Raw genomic sequence first — 14,527 nt, forward strand, 5'->3', positions numbered from 1 at the left:
TCGCCCTTGGGAATCAGAGGCTTCAGGCTCAGCTTGCTGATGTGCAGATTTTTTTCTGACCAGAAATGATGCGCCTTTCCATATCTGTGTCTGTGCTGCGCTTGACCAGAAAGAGAAACTCCAAAAAATAGTCCTCGGCTGTTTTGTTTTCGGATTGGTCGCTGTGATTCTGATGCTCTTCAGTGGCGTTTTCTGCGTTTCCCTCCTAACCAGAAAGCTGGTGGCACCATGGCTGAGTGGTCCTTAGGGCCCTGGGGGCTCAGTGCTGCCTGCAGCCCCTGCCTGGTGGGTGTCTGTGGACCCACGTGTGGTGAAGGGCCTTCCACCCGTGGGAAGTGTTTGTGAGTCAGTTCTTCCGAGTCAGGGCTGAGGAAGAAGCACTGTGTCCCGCCGGCATTTGCAGGATGCTTTTCACCACGAGGATCTTGTCTCTGGCTCGTCCCCCATGTGACCTGTCAGCTCCCCCACCCCCGCTCCCTCTCACCACTGCTCTCTGTCAGTTGGCACAAAGCCAAGTGGCCAGGCTGAGTGCAGGGTCCCTGCCCCTCACCCCGGCTTCCCTCGGTGGGCCTGCTAGGAGTGGGCTCGGACAGGACATCACCAAGGCCCTGGGCCCCACCGCACGTGGGTGTCCATCCTCCTGGGTGCATGCACCCGGGTGCATGCACCTGGGTGCTGCTGGACCTGAGCTGAGGGGAGCGCGCTTGTCCACTGCAGGCCTGTTTCTAGGAGAAGCTGCCGCCCAGGCTCACCCACTGGGAAGTCTTCAGGATTCAGGGGCAGCACCTCCGAAGACAGTTTTGAATTTCAGCAGAACTTGTTTTTCAGGGTACTCCTGTTTTCCCTTAAAAGAAGGAGGAGAGGGGGGAATCCTGTGCAGGAAACCTAGGAGTGTGGCTGACTCCACCCAGAGCACGCGGCCGAGGGCTTCACCTTCAAATACTCATGCACACGCATAAATGTGCACACACGCATGCACACACATGCATGCTCACGTACTTGCTCTCTCTCCACCAAAAGTGCCTCTTTCTTTCTTCACCTGGATTATTGAAAAGGTTGGGTTCTCTGGGCCCCTGGGAGCGCTGGAGGGGCCTGTGTGGTGTCCAGCCCTGTCCTCTGGTGTGGGTCACCGCCCTCTCCTGAGACAGCTCCAGGGCTGCAGAGGGCAGACCTGGGGGCCGAGCTGGGATGGGGAGCTGCCCCCCAGGGACTGCCCAGAGGGAGGAGTCCCCATGATGATCCCACCGCTCAGCTGTCTGTCCAGGGTGGCGGTGACCTGGTGCTTCTCAGGAATGTGCTGTCCACCCACCCCCTGAACGGGGCTCCATCAGACTCTCCAGGCTGCCGGGTCAAGACATGCCAAGCCCCTCCAGGGCCCAGTGATGGAGTGTGTGTTGGAGACCCTAGCCCACCCTGGCACTTTCTGGGTAAGGACTGGGTCTCCCCAGAACTCACAGCTGGTGAGTGATGGGATGGGGGAAAACGCAGTCTTCTGGTTTTATGTCCAGTGAGCCTCTTCTCCTGAATGGCCTGAGGGCTGCTGGGAAGGGCAGTCGGCTGAGGCAGGCTCCAGGACCGGGGCTGGCTTCCCCTCAGCACTCAGGGATCAGAGAGGGCATGGCACGGGGCGAGCCGGTCCTGCTGCAGCTGTGGCTGATGAGCAGCCTGCAGACCAGCTCTGTCTGCAGTGGGTCGGCCATCGCCCTGTGGCACAGGCCCATCTGTAGCCCTGGTCAAGCTGTGGCTGCCCAGCTGCTTGGGAGGGCCGATCACAGATATCACACTCTCACATTGGCCCTGTCCTCGGAGACTCTGGTTAATTGTGAGAGGACCAGACAAAGTGCCCAGCAGAGGGGCCCCTCTCCAGAGAACAGCTGACCAAGCGCCAGCTGGCTGGTGTCTTCAGGTGGACATCACAGGACCTGACACGTAAAGCTCCCCGAAACTTGATGCTGTTGGTGAGGTGGTGGTTGCTAGTGCTGTCCAGTGGATTCTGAGTCTAGCGCCCCTGCGCACAGCAGAGTGGAGCCCTGCCCTCTTTCTCCACCATCTGCTCACCTTCTAGGGCTGTATCAGACGATGCTCTGCTCCTATTCATAGGGTTTTCATGGCCAGTTTTTTTGGAAGTAGGTAGCCAGGTCCTCCTTCCTAGCCTGTCTGAGTCTGGAAGCTCTGCTGAAACCCGTCCACCATGGGACCCTGCTGGTATTTGAAATCCTGGTGACGTAGCTTTCAGCATCACAGCAACACGCAGCCACCACAGTATGACAACCGACACACGGGTGGTGTGGTTCCCTGACCAGAAGTGAACCTGGGCTGCAGCTGTGAGAGCACCAAATCTTAACCACTAGACTGCCAGGGCTGGCTGGTGAGAGGGGAAGGGTAAAATATTGAGAAAATTATAATAGATGTCCGGCATGCTTGCAAGATAATTAAATTTGGTACATTTTGACAGCAGTGGCCCGGAAAAGCAATGAGAACAGTTGGGGGGTGCCTCCAGTGTGCTCTGGGACCTCCACAGCCCTGCCCGCCTGGCCAGTCCCGTGGCTTCTCTCGCCCCCAGGGCCTCCCAGCCCTGATGATTTAGGGTCTGGGACTAGCCCTCTGCCAGGCCGGGCCCCTTCCTGAGAATCACTGGGCCTCCAAGCTCCTCCCTGTCTCCTGCTGGTCTGGGAAGGAGCCTACGTTAGGGCTGGTCGGCGCAGGCCTGGCCCCTTCCTGAGGCAGCAGAGGGCCTGGGGCAGCTGGGCCTGACCCTGCGGCACCACCTCCCCTCGCTGCCTCGGTTCCTTCCCCAACCTGGGGCATGAATATCTCCTTTTTCCCTGGGTGCTGTGAGCAGCAGGTGGTCATTTTGTAAAGCCCTTTACACCACACACTGTGCATGACCTACGTTTGTGTTTTTATCCCGTACATTGTGTCTTTACATCAACACATTGTATCTCTGCACTGCACACTGTATCCTTGCACCAGCTACTGTATTGCTCGGGGAGATAGGAAGCCCCCAGCGGGCAGGGCGCTTTTTCTCTGCTGCTCCTGGCATGGCCTGTGCTCGCGGGGGCTGAAGGAGTGATGCTGGCTGGCCAACAGGCAAATGCTTTCGATTGGCGGGTCTGGGCCACTGCAGAACGCCGTCAGCAGGAGCTTTTGATCAGGGATGCGCTGAGTCAGATGAAATTTGGAGGCTGCAGGGCAGTGTCTGTGTTCCGCCCGCCGCGCCTGCAGGAGCGTGTCCTGCCTCCCCACCTCCTCTGGCACAGCAAGCCCCAGCATGGCCTTCTGGCTGTCTTCAGCGAGAGCCCCAGAAAGGAGAACTTGTCCACAGGCCCGTACATCTTTCTGGAATTTCATGCCGGCAGACAGGTCACTCCTGGGCTGATCCCCCGTGATGGGGCAGGATGGGGCAAGGGCACCCAGCACTGAGCTGGGGTGGCTGGTGGGGCTCTGGAAGACCACGGGGCTGTGTGGTAGGCACAAGCGAGTGCTGGGTCCAGCTGGCCCCGACACAGGCTGGGGGTCAGGGTGGACCTTTATAGGGTGTTTTTCTCAGAAAGGACATGAGACCAGAGCCAGAGGCTTGAGGGTGGTGCTGGAAGGGGACTGACTGGGTAGGCCCTGAGAGGGCTGGGAGGTGGGTTACGTGGCAGAGCCTGGATCTAAACTGCAGAGACCATGTGGGTTGGTTTTGGTGGAGCCTGGACTGGAAGTTTGCAGATCTCATGTGCTATTTATTTATTTTTTTATTTATTCAGTCATTCATTTAATTTTGGTCTAAAGTTTTCCTTTTTACATTTTTGCACTTTTTTTTTTTTTTTGAGTCGATTCAAAATTAGCCACAGTTAGGCCTCCTCTGTTTTGAATTCAAGTTTAGAAATCTTCAGACAGTACCGGGTTCTGGCAGCTGGGTCTCCTCTGTCTGCAAAGAACCTGCTAGCAGAGTCGGGGCGAGAGGCGCCCTTCAGCCCCGGGGTGACCTGAACTGATGAGAAGGCGGCACTGGGAGGACCCGGTGTGAGTGAGCGCCTGCTGTGCAAGGCGAGCTTCTCAAGTCCTGGGAACCGGAAGGCTCAGGAGGAGGGGCCTGTTCAGCTGCCCGGGAGGCGGGGCCTGGATGCGCCTCAGCCCGGATCTGGACCCGGATGCCCCAGGGCTTCCCAGGTGAAGAGAGGCCTTTCTTCCGCATTTCCATTCGGACAACTGAGGCCTCATCTTGGGAGGCATCGCGAGTTTTACGTGGATGCTGCTGCTGATGGTGCAAGCTGGAAACAGTTGGGCCCTGCCCTGTGCCATCGGGAGGATAGGGGCATGGGGGGGTGGGGGTGGCACAGTCCCGGGACCCTTGGCAGACTGCCCAGCCAGGCTAGCAGAGACCTAGCCCACCCAGCAGGTCTGATGCAGAGCGGGCCTGGGGGAGGAAGGAGACCCCCCGAGGTCGCCCTACCTTCCCCTGAGGTCCTCTAGTCCTGGACCAGCCAGTTGACCCCATGGAGCCAGTGTCTGGCCTCTTCTAAACTAGGGCTGAAGAGGCTGCTGGGGTCAGAGGCTGGGAATTGGGGGCCGGCCTTAGTGGAGAACTTCAGAAGGCCTTACTTTCACCCCTGGCTGGTCCAGGCTGGAGGTGACGGGTGGTGAGGCCAGCCACCCTTCTGGTCCCTCGGGTGAGCTTGGCCTCCTGGCCTCTTTGTCCCTGGACTGTTCACTTCTCTCCCAGGTGCATCTTTGGCACCTTTTGTGCAAGGCACCCTACCTGCCCCGAAAGGCAGGAAGGTGGACAGCAGTGGGTCCCCGGGTGCCGGCCCAGGCGATGAGTGCACGGTGGGGAGGGCAGTGCAGACCGTTGTCTGCCAGGCAGGTGAAGTGCATGCACCGTGTGGTCTGCATCCATCTAGCACTCTGTGTTCTTGTGCTGCTTGGGAGCCCCTCGCCGGCGCTGGGACTGAGTGTGGGGCTGCATCTGGGGACCTTCCGGAGCAGGAGGGCATCCTCCAGATGGGCAACGTTAATTTACAAGTGGCTTTCCAGCCCCAACCACCAGGACAGGGCTCTGTCACTTTAGAAATCTTGCTGATTTGATGCAGTCACGTGCCACTTAATGACGGGGATGAGTTCTGAGAAACACACCATGTGGTCGTATAACTGTCGCAGGGTGCACTTACACCAATCTAGATGGTACAGCCTCCCACACACCTAGGCCGTATGGTACTTACCTCACGGGGCCACCGTCGTTGACTGACTCATCGTGATGCGGTGCCTGACTGTGTGTGGAAAATACCGTCTCAGCGTTCTGTGTTGTACACTTTCCGTGGCTGGTGAGCGTGGATATTCTAAGGTGTTACTCAGCCGTTGTGTTTCTCCTGGCGACTGCCATCCGTCTCTCTTGCTGTGCTGTCTTTCCTCATTGCTTTTGTCTGTTTGTGGTGTCAGTGGTTGAAGGGCGCGTTTTGCCTATTTTTCTAGTTTGTGGTCACCTTTAACTGGGGATGTGGCATTTCTTACAGCATGGAGTTGTTTCCTCTTCACTTTTACGGCCTCTTCCTTGAGAGGTGGGACACTGGAGTGAGGAGCACACTCAGGGAGCCCACCGCCTGGGGCTCATCGAGTCACAGGGACGATGAGGGGTAGTGAGGACCCCGTGAGTGAAGGTGTGCAAGGCCAGTGAGCAGTGCACGTGGGGAGGGCCACTCACTATCTGTTAGCTGTTATCTTCTTTACTCCGCCTTTGTGGATTTGGAATTGGAGCCAGTCCTTGCAGAAAATAATGATGGAGTCACTTAATGGTGGAATATTACAGCCGGCAGGCAGCCTGGCCAATGTGTAGCCTTCCATTTTGTGTTCCTGGATGGGACCCCGTCCACTGTGATGGTTGAGAGCCCAGGCTCCAGATTTTAATTCTAGCTCGGCCCCTGAGCACTGTGTGACCCTGGGGATGTTACTAACCCTCCCTCTGCCTCAGTCTCTGATCTGAAATGAGGACAGTGGCTCCTCGTGGGCATGACAGCACAGTGGTGCACTGTGGGGTTGAAAAGGAGTTCCTGCAGGGACCACACATCACACATCGGCCTCCTGAGATGTATCCCAAGAACCCCTCGCTAGGCTCTGGGGACACCGTGATGGGGATGCCCAGTGGTCAGGGCCGGGCCTGGCAGGAGATCCTGGTGTGCACCGTGCGCAGGACCTGGGCCACGTGTTTCTCACTTGGCCATGGGCTGTGCCTGCTGAAATGGTTATTTACATCCGACAGAGCAGCGCCCCCCACCCTCCCAGGGCCTCCAAGTGCTCTTGGCCTCGCCCCAGCGTGTCACGCCCACCCCAGTCCTGTCAGAGGGTCCAGGGTCACTGCCCTGCCTCTGCTTGCTGGGTTTGTCACAGGGCCGCTGTAATTTAAAAGCCTCTCCCGCTGACGTTCTCCCAGGCTGTTGGAGACTCTACAGAAGGTCAGCCTTGTGTTCTCTGTGAGCCGGCAAGCGGGCCAGGAGCTTTCCGGGAGACAGGCCGGTTCCAGATCGAGGCCCCGTCCGTGCTGTGGCGAGCTTGGGAGGGCTCACAGGGGAGAGCTCAGAGGATGGCGTTCGCTTCCTTTCTGTCATCTGTCACCTCAGCTTCCAGCCGGGAGGAAGGGAAGTGGCTGATGCTACCCCTGCGCCCGCCTGCAGGGTCCTCCCCACCTATCCTGGGCACTGAGGAGGGTAGAAGCCCCTCCAGCTTCCACCCCAGGGCACCCGGGCACCTCCCCCAGGGGCCGCCTGCTCAGACACCGGCCCCTCACGTGTGGCCAGGCGGCAGATGCCCTGTGGAGCCAGCCCATGATGGGGCGGGAGAGGCTTTCTCTGATGGAAATTCTTGTTTTAGCCGAACCCCTCCTTGTCCCCAAAGCATGTTCACTCCTGGCACTGAACCGTCTCTGCCCTCTGAGCCTCTCGGCCCCTCTGGGTGGGTGGCCCCTTCTGAGCCCAAGAAGCACCTCCAGACCCCGGGCCCTCCTGCCCACTTCAAGCTTCTGGCTGTCACTCTGCTCACTTCCTTGGGCCCCGCCGAGGCTGTGGGGTGGCGGCGCCCACTCCAGCAGGCAGTGTCGGCAGTGACCTCTGATAGCCTGTGCCTGGTGTCTTGTCCCTGTCTCCCCATGGCACTGAGGGGGCCCCATCTCGACCCAGGGTCACCAGTCCCCTCGGGGCAGCCAGGACCTTCCTGCGTCCTGGCTAAAATGAGCCTCGGCCCGCGGAGGACTCGGCCCAGCCAGAGTGGACCCAGAGTCTGCGCTGCTCTGGTTGTCATTCGTAACCTTATATTGTGAAGATGGTTTGGATTGCCCCGGAGGTTTGCAAACCAGAAAGAAGACATCACCCATCCTAGATGGAGCCCATCCTAACACAAGCTTCCCTGTCACCGTGGGAAGCCAGCCTTTTAAACAGACCTGGGCCGCCCTCCCTGTCGACTCCAACCCCGGCCTGGCCCTGTGTGTACGGCTCCTCTCTCCAGCTGCCTTACGTGTATAAAGCACTTTGCAGGTGCAGTTAAAGCTCTTGAGCTGGGGCAGTGGCCCCTGATGACACAGGTGGGCCCCACGTGTAATCCTGGTGTCTTAATAAGGGGTGGGGGAGGCGGGAGGGTCAGAGTCAGGAAAGGAAATGTGATGATGGCAGCAGAGATCGGAGCCAGAGCCTGGAAGAGGGAACGCCGCCGGCTTTGAAGCTGCAGGAAGGGCCACGAGCCAAGGAGCCCAGGCAGCTTCTAGAAGCCGGACCGTCAAGGAGATAGCTTCTAGAAAGGAAGGCAGTCGGCCACCACCTTGGTTTTAGACTTCTGACCTCCAGAACTGGGAAGGGACAAACTCGTGTTCTTTTAAGCCACTAACTTTGTGGAAATTTGTTGCCGCAATCATAAGACACTGCAGCATATGGTGAGGTCACAGAAAGGGGCAAACTGTGGGAGCCGGGAGTGGTGTGGAACCCTCTGACGTGCTCTGCGGCCTCAGTCCTCCCGGCTGTGTGGACCCCTGCCTGGGCTGTCCTTCCTGACCCTGGTGGTCCCTGAGGTCAGCCCCTCTCATCCTGCGCCTCTAGCACCCCTGGGCCATGGCTCTCTAGGGAGAAGGTAGAGATGGGGCCCCGGCCCCAGGAACTTTCCAGAGCTCAGTGGGGCCTCCTGTTCTCAGGCCCCCAGGATGACCTCCTGGCAGACCCTGGGTGGCAGTGAGGGGCTCACACATGCCGGGGCTGGGCTGGGGAACGGCTGACGGAGGGGCTGTCTCTGGCCACAGTGAGTGTGGAGGGGTGGGAAGCCCGAACAGGGGAGGGAGGCCTTGGGGCTGAGAGCAGGTGAGTGGGGGCGGGTCCGTGACAGTGGGACGTCCTGCCGGGGTAGAGTGCTGCCTGCTGTCATCAGACACCTGGTGCGCGGGGGGCTTTCCTGGGACCCTGGGCCTTCGCAGGGTGGCGGGCAGGCGTGCGTTATTATCCACAAGGTCACACAGCAGCCCACTCTGTTAGATTTTTGGAGAACAAGGCAAATGGTCCCACAGCAGTTTCCCAGAAAGTGCCATTCGCCGCTCGCTGCCATGTGTGGTCAAAGGATTGTCGTGAAGAAAGCTGTGTGCTGGGCAGGGTCAGCACCTGGCGTCTGTCGGGTGGATGAGAGCCTGCGGCCCTTCAGTTATCCAGGATGCTGCTGGGGGCCTTCAGTTATCCGGGATGCCCAGAGCCACTGGGACCTAGTGACTGGACTCGGTTTACTGGTGAAATCAGCTGAATTGGCCACATCCCTGAGGCCGGGCTCCTGAGACTTTCAATTCCATCTCATTTGCCTCTATATATTGGGCATGTCTGACCTGTCCTCTGGTGGGGACCTTTCCTGAGAGCTCAGGCATTTGGCAAAAGCAACAGAGGGCAGGGCGAGCGAGCGGCCGACAGCTCAGCCTGGCCCGGCTTCATGCCCTGTAGACGGCGAGGAATTCAGTGCAGTGCCGCGGGGCTGTGGGGAGGGCTGGGGGCTGGGCCCAGGACCTTGGGGTGCAGAGTTCCCGTCCCCTGACGCTCGGGAGCAGACAGGCCTCCCAGGGCCCCTCTGCGGGTCTGTAGGCCCGTCCCGGGTCGGGAGCAGCCAGGGCTGGGCTGGCTCAAGAGGCCACGTCCTGGCCAGACGACTGGGGCGTGGGGGCCATGTCCTCTGTGAAGCCGGCCTTGCTGGCGGAGGGGATGCGGGGGTGTGAGCCCCTCCCCGAGCTGTGGGGCGGGGAGGGGGCCAGGGCAGCATTGCCCGCTCGATTTGGAAGTCCAGGTCCTGGGCAGGCCCGAGGATTCTGGGCTGCAGCGCCCATCCTCCCTGGGTGTGACCCGGCGTCTGCCAAGGCTGGTGTATGACCTCACGCTCAGCAGACCTACATGCTGGTTGAGTTGGTGATTGAAGCCTAACTAGTTAGTAAACAATTAATAGCTGGCCTCCGGAGCTGCAGCTGCCCCCGCCCCCTGGCTGGGACACAGTAGAGGGCTCGTCCTACCACCCTCCCTGCCTAGGAGTCTCTGCCTCCGTGTCTTTCTCTGCCTCAGTTTCTCAGGTGACGAGCGACATTCCTCGGTGACGTGACCCCCAGGGCTGGCAGACCCCTCGTTGCTTGTGTCTGTGAGTTCAGGTTTTGGGAGTGTCTCCTTCGCCCTTTGCCCTCCTGTTTTTGGTTCTGTTCCTGAATGCGCTTTTGCTGGGGGCTTCGCTGAGCGATGGGGAGCGGCTCCTTTCTCTCGGCTGCTGGCACCTCAGGAGATGTTGCTGGGGTATCACTTCCTGTGGGAGACTGTGTATCCGGGGAGCCGGCACCGCCCGCACCGGCCGCTGGCTCCGGCCTCTTTTCTCATCCTGCGGCTCAGTTTCTGGAAGACAAGGGGCCCAGAGACAGGGTCGGGTCCCCACGTCGCTGCCTGGTGTCTGTCACTTGCTGTGACCGTCACTCGATGTGTCTCTGCTGAGCTCTGGGCATCCCATTTTCTTTTCTCATGGTTCTTAACTTACCCTCTGGATGGCCCCATCTCTTTGCCTGGACCTTGGGGTCACCTGGTCCCCCCGGGCACTCGGGCCTCTCACTCAGGGCTATTCCTGTGTGTCTGTGTTGTCCTGGCCTCCTATGTCCTCCTGCTGCCTCCAAGGTTTGCGGAGCTCCGGGTCCCCCCAGGCCCCAGCTGGCCCCCTCCCCAGGCTGTGGAGTCTGAGCATCCCTGGGACGCTTTCCCCAGCTCCTGTGGTGTCTGCGTCCTGCCGGCGTCCTGTGCTCTTTCGTAGTTGGCACAGGCTGACCCTTGCTTTCTCCAGCCCTTTCATGAACTTTCTGACCCACCCCGGGGCTGGGGTGAGCGTCGGTGAAGACGACACACCGGCTGTGGTTTAATCCGCTCTTGCCCCAGCTTCTCTGAGTAAGTTGTCACGGTCGTGTCAACCCAGGTGAAGCTGAGCCACCTCCGGCCCGCAGCTTGCGTCACACCCAAGGACCACGATGGGAGGGGGCCACTTTGTGGGGAATACTGTCAGGGCACGAGGAGAATCCCGTTGCAGGAAAGAGACTGGGGGATGCCGCCTGCCGCCTTCTCACGACCACGCACCCCCCGCTTGGCCAGTTCTGCCCTGTGCACCCTCTGCTGCCCAAGCCTGTTTTCTGGGCGTCACGGGGTGGCCTCTGTGCGCCCGGTCAGTCCTGTGCCCAGCCCAGCGGATTGCTCACCTGGCGAAAGCCCAAACGCCCGGGAGCCGGGAAGGGCGGGAAAGTCCATTCGTGGTGGTGTCCCTGTCCTGTGAATAAAAATCCACAACATGAAGAATGGATGGGGGAGAAAATCAAATGTGCCGGGAAGAGGACTCGGCACATGGAGTCGGGAGCACTGTGGAGATTGTCTGCAAGTCCTCTTTGTCTCCTGAAAAAGTGAATTAAGTGTTTTTGTGGCGTCCATGCAGTAATTCTGCCAACATGAAACCGCGGAAGACCAGGCTAGAGACCTGATGTCTAGCTCTTTATTGGCTGTGGACCTGACCTTCGACCCCAAGGACCCATAAAGCAGGAGGCTGGTTCGGGCCTCCTCGGCTCTGTCGTCTTCGTGGACAGCTGAACTTCAGGATCCAGAACTCGTGTGGAGGGTGCTACCCGGGCTCATGGATCCTGGCCCGGTCCTCCAGGTGAAGCGGGGTCTCGGCTCGTGTCCCCAGAGCCGCTCAGTGGACAACGCGTTCCTGAGAAATATCGCACGGCAGAAGTGCCGTGGGGTTTTTATTCTTTAACTTTGTTAAAAATTTTTCTTTATTATGGAAAAACACCCAGAATGTAGAGTTTTCCACCACAACCAGTTTCCAGCGTGTAATTCTCAGTGGCACCGAGTCCGTCCATGTTGTGGTGCCAGCGTCACACTGTCCAGCTCCAGAACTCGCAGTGGTTTCCAGCTTGAGCTAGAAAGGCAGTGGCTCTGGGTGGAGAACGGCTCCTAAAGGCTGCATCCTGCTAGGGGGCCCAGCAGCAGCGGGCCGGCCCGCACGCTGACCTGACACCCCAGGCACGCCCCGTCTCAGGCCACTCCTCCTCGGGAGAAGGGGCCCTTCACGCAGGGCTGTGGGAGCGCTCACGCCCGGCCTCCGGGGGCTTCCGATGATTCCTGCATGGACCCACTTGCCTGGTCACCTCGTCTCAATGCCTGTGACCACGGAGGTGCCTGCTTGTGGGCCTCAGGGCGCCGGCCCACAATGCCCACCTGTCCCTTTGAGTAGCCCCCCTCACTCACCTCCTCCTGGGCTGTCCGCTGTGCTCACGACCCAGGACCCACGGCCCACCATCATCCACGCTCTTGCCTGCTGTGGGGCTGAGCCAGGACCCCTGACGGAGCTCTGCCAGGGAGGGGAGGGCCCAGGTTCCAGATGGTGGGGGGCGTGGCCTGGGGGTGTCTAGCTGTCTGACATGTGGCCGGTGAAGGCGACGTGGGGAGGCTCCGCATTCAGGCTTCGTCATGGGATCTTAAAAAGGATCACCACCAGGCTCTGGCCTTGCCACCCTGGATGGTCCCTTTGCCACTGGTGATGCTGAGCTCTGGTTGGGTCCTGGCGGGCACCCCAGCCCTGCAGAAGAAACCCAGACTCTGTGCGGTGGCCGCACCCTGGTTCCTGGAGCTGGCGCTGCCCGCCTCTTGTCCCCTCCACACCCTCGGCTGCAGCGGGGCGGCTCGTGCTCCTTCCCAGGGACTTAGGGCAGCATCACCTCTCAGGGGTCCCCCCAGCTGTCTCCCCACCCTCAGCTGCAGTTTCCCGAGTCTCGCCTCTGGCCTGTGAGCCTCCAGTGCCCATGGTGCCAGCACAGACTATGCTCCATAAACTACCTGCTGTGGCCGCCTGGACAGCTGGGAAGGCACGGGATGCAGAGCCATCCCCCGAGGGAATCACCTGCCTGGACCTCGCGGGAATGGAGGCCGCGGGGATTGTGCGCAGGTCGACTTTATCATTCTCCATAAAAGACGAGTGAGGACACTGGGCTGCCCCAGGTGTCCCTTATCTTGTGTTTACAGTGACTGGCAGGTCAGAGAGCTCAGGACCGAGCTGGAGACGGCTGGCCCTGTCCTGGGGTTTCTGGGGCAGTGTTTAGGATGCACACACCTGGAGCACCCGAGTTCAGAACATTCGAGAGGGTTGAGCTCTGGGTGCCTGGTGCTGGGGCCCAGGGCCCTGCGACCCCCAGGGTGTGGCACAAGGGTAGGGCCAGCCCTCGGTGAACAGCCTGCGCCGTTCGTGGGACCAGTGGCCGATCGTGAGTGCCAGCTGTGGGGCTCGAGTTTTCTCTTGGGGCCGCGGGGTGCACAGCCGCGTGAGGCTGGGGCCGGCTGCCTCCACCCCAGCTTGTGCCCTGGGGATGGGAGCACAGCTGTGCATTGGCCTGACTGTAATTTCCACGAAGCAGAGTTTCTCAGCGGATTTGTGTCAGCAGGTGAATGTCAGAGGCTGGTACTGCAGGACGGGCGGGCGGACCCTCCCAGAGCCTTTGCTGGGCACCGTGTTTAGGGAACGGATCTGGGGACGCCTGGTCGTACTGTGCAGTTTTCATGATTTTTGAAACAATTTCATTTTGTCAATTTATGCAAGTCGAACAGAAAGGCACACTTAGTATTTGAAACCCCGAACCATATAGGAGCACAGTAGAAGTGGGGGAGGGAGCGAGATGCCCTCTCCCCTCGCCTGCAGCCTCTCTCCCCACGGGTCACCCTGGGAACCAGCCTGCGATCGCGGTCTTGCTTTCAAATACGGGTCATTTAATCTGTCCTGCGGCCTGAGGGCCGGGCCCAGGCGGTTCTGACTCAGACGAGGAGTCGTGTAGATGCTTTTATGCACGAAAAGAAGACTGAACAGATCAGCTTCTGGAGAAAAATGAAATTGGATGTAAATAGCACAATTCCCATGCCACTTGTTGGCGATCGGTTCTCATGTGCTCGGGGGGCCCACACGACCTCTGGGCTCTGCTCGAGCCACACGCCAGCCCCTAGGGGCAGGAGGCCATGTGCAGGGGCATCCAGGTCCACAGTGGACACTGAGCACCCGGCAGGCCCCGCACCTGTTGGGTGCATTCGCAGAGCAGGTGGGGCCCCGGCCCCTGGCCTGGCCCAGAAGCTGTACCCGTCCGGCCCGCAGGGCTGTGGGCAGCCCAGAGTTAATGGAACAGCCCCCTTGGGTGCACAGGGCCAGGGGGAGGCCATGGTCTCGGGTTCTTTCGTGGCTAATTAAAGACGTGAGGTCCCCATGGATGAAAGCCCCTTTGTGCAGGCCTGAGCTCGGCCCGCGGCCTGGGCTCGGCTCCCATGGCAGCCCGGGAGCAGGTAGCGGATGGCCCTCCTGCCGCAGGAGTGTCCCACGAGGCAGCACAAGATGCTTCCTCCTTTATTCGTGCTATCAGCTCATGGCACGGACGCTTTGGGTCCCCGTTACATCTGGGGAAGGAGGGGAAAGGTCGGCCGTGCAGGCACTGATCCCGCGGGGCTGTGAGTCTCCCCCACCCGTATCCCAGCAACCGGATTACTTTGTGGGGCTGGCGTTCCGAGGCTCTGCCAGGGTGTGGGCCCGCTCCTCTGCTCTCTGGAACCTTCTGGGGCCAGCGGTGGGGAGTGGGCAGGGAAGGCCTCAGGGAGAAGGCCAGCTGCCCTCAGGCTGGCCACTGAGACTTGGCGGTGCAGGCACAGGATGGAAGGGCAGGAGGAGCCACGCTCGCCGGGCCCCGGGGCTGGGGGAGGTGGGCAGCTGCGCAGTGCAGGCTCCACTGGAGGCTGTGTGGACCACACCCCAGCCCCAGGGTGTCCATCCTGCTGCACGTTCCAGCCTTTCACCTGGAAGGGACGAAGGGCACTGCTGCCCGAGACCCATCTGTGCTTCTCACCCCCATCTGCCTCCAGCCCCTGTCCACCCCCAGCCACATCCACGCCAACCCTCGTCCACCCCCAGCTCACGTCCACCCCCAGCCCCTGTCCACCCGAGCCCGCGTCCACCCCAGCCCGCGTCCACCCCCAGCCTGTGTCCACCCGAGCCC

This window comes from Equus quagga, chromosome 21 (assembly GCF_021613505.1).
Source record: "Equus quagga isolate Etosha38 chromosome 21, UCLA_HA_Equagga_1.0, whole genome shotgun sequence".
In the NCBI taxonomy this organism is placed as follows: domain Eukaryota; kingdom Metazoa; phylum Chordata; class Mammalia; order Perissodactyla; family Equidae; genus Equus; species Equus quagga.